Source organism: Lytechinus variegatus, chromosome 2 (assembly GCF_018143015.1).
Source record: "Lytechinus variegatus isolate NC3 chromosome 2, Lvar_3.0, whole genome shotgun sequence".
NCBI classification, from domain to species: Eukaryota; Metazoa; Echinodermata; class Echinoidea; order Temnopleuroida; family Toxopneustidae; genus Lytechinus; species Lytechinus variegatus.
Window position 1 is genome coordinate 74,767,949 of NC_054741.1, and position 2,381 is coordinate 74,770,329.

The following is a 2,381-nucleotide window of genomic DNA, read 5'->3' on the forward strand; positions in this document are numbered from 1 at the left end:
CCGGCCTGGACCATCGCTTTAATGGCGATGTGTGATGTCGTAAAATCATGGGAAAAGTGATGTGTTGAAAATAGAAAATTGAGGATATTCCTATTTTATCAAATCACAAAACAAGACGAAATATACATCAAAGCCGTAAGAGCTTTAAAGTTTTATGAATCAATGATTTTCCGCTCTAACAATGGATTCAAACTTCAGGAACAATTCCTTGCAAGACCAAAAAACGTAGTAGAAGTTTCATGGCTCTTTATAATTCTGACCAATATAGGAAGCTAATCTTTTATTCTTGTTTTGGATCATTATTTATACTTTCATACTCATTTACGTTGATAATAATTATCTGCAGATGGTCAGGGAAGTCGTCGTCGACGTCGTCGTCGTCGTGTTACTGGTATACATGCGGTAAAGGACCTTAATAAAAGAAGTGTGTTTGGTAAGATATCCTATTCATCACTTTACTCATACTTCGATGGTTTCAGAATATATCAATAATTTGAACGCCCCTGCATCTCGTCTGCAATACGTGATTCAATACAGCAGCAGTACTGACATTGAAAAACAACGAAGATGATACAATGACCCTTAATAACCTTTGACCCCTTATAATGCCACCTGAAACTCGTACAAGTTTCATGAATTACATGATATTTCAAAGAGATTTCAATGTTGATATACCCAAATAATCAATTTATGCGCGCTGAAATTCGTGCAAGATCACTGATACTTTACTCCCCTCATTATATCCACGTTTCATGAAATTGATCCGTACGTTCTCTATTGTTCTGTCCAATTTTATTTATGAGGAAGGTTTATTAACCAATAGGCCTACTGCTATCTCTCTTGTACATTCTATAGTGGAGGAGACTGTGGCTGTCAACCATGAGAACAGAGCCAAGATCGAGGAGAATTACCATGACCTGAATGGACGTAATCATGAGGAATGACGTCATTTAAATGTTACTAAATCATCTAAATAAACAACAAATACACTATCCGCTTTTAACATGGTAAAAAAAATCGTAATTTGAATGATTCCAGTGAAAAATAAGGCTAATGGCGATTTTTTTTTAGCACGTGTGAAACTAAACTAGAGTCACGAACGCTAATCACAATCACGAATTCAAATTCTACTCCGGAGGTGAATTCCAGTTCCACTTAAGTCACGATACGAATTTTCCTTGTGATAGATAAGCTGATTCTTAAGACGAATTGCAATAATGATTCAAGATTCACGTGTGAAAATGGCTTATATCATGTATATCACAAACTTTAGAAATACGTTGACAGGGAACGCCTTTTCAATGGTTTGTGCATGGCTATTTAATGCAGGACATTGCACATTTCCCCCTTCAAAGATCATAAAGACAATGTACTGACCAGACTGAAACTTTTAAAGGTCAAGTCCACCTCAGAAAAATGTTGATTTGAATCAATAAAGAAAATCAAACACAATGCTAAAATTTCATCAAAATCGGATGTAAAATCATAAAGACAATGTACTGACCAGACTGGAACTTTTAAAGGTCAAGTCCACCTCAGAAAAATGTTGATTTGAATCAATAAAGAAAAATCAGACAAATACAATGCTAAAATTTCATCAAAATCGGATGTAAAATAAGAAAGTTATGACAATTCAAAGTTTCGCTTATTTTTAACAAAATAGTTATATGAACGAGCCAGCTAACATTCAAATGAGAGACTGCGGTGATGTCAATAACTATTTCTTTTGTTTTTATCGTTTGAATTATGCAATATTTCTATTTTCAAGAATTTGATGATTAGGACCTCCTTGCCTGAAGCACAAAATGTTAAAATAATGGAATTCCATGTGTTCAGGGAGGAATGAAACTTCTATCACATGATGACAATCACGTGAAATTCAAAATATTTCATATTTCATATAATAAAATACAAAAGAAATAGAGAGTGAGTGATGTCATCAGTTCCCACATTTGCATACCGACCGAGATGTGCATATAACTGTTTTTGAAATGAAGCGAAACTTTAAAATGTCATAACTTTCTTATTTTACATCCGATTTTGATGAAATTTTCAGTGTTATGCTTGTTGAATTTTTCTCTTTTTATTCAAATCAATTTTTTGTTGGGGTGGACTTGTCCTTTAAGGTTTATAGCAGTGTTGTAGTCAAGGCTCAAACCTCCAAGGCCGAGGCCAAGGCCAAGGCTTTAATACCCAAGGCCAAGGCTTCAATAACCAAGGCTGAGGCCAAGGCATGGAAACCCAAGGCCAAGGCCAAGGCCTGAAAACCTCAAGGCTAAGGCCAAGGCCAAGGCATTTTCAAATTTTCAATATATGTAACAATGGGACAACAATTCTTAGGCGGCAGACATGACGCACAAGACAAAGTGTATAAAAGGTGT

General features: G+C 35.4%; 1 long non-coding RNA gene across 1 annotated transcript; it reads left to right on the top strand.

Annotated features, from left to right (window-relative positions):
- The first annotated feature begins 365 nt into the window (after positions 1 to 365).
- LOC121409014 lies at positions 366 to 1,003 on the top strand. The gene is made up of 2 exons (XR_005969106.1): positions 366 to 433; positions 856 to 1,003. It is a non-coding gene; the product is annotated as an uncharacterized LOC121409014 (long non-coding RNA).
- The last annotated feature ends 1,378 nt before the right edge of the window (positions 1,004 to 2,381 follow it).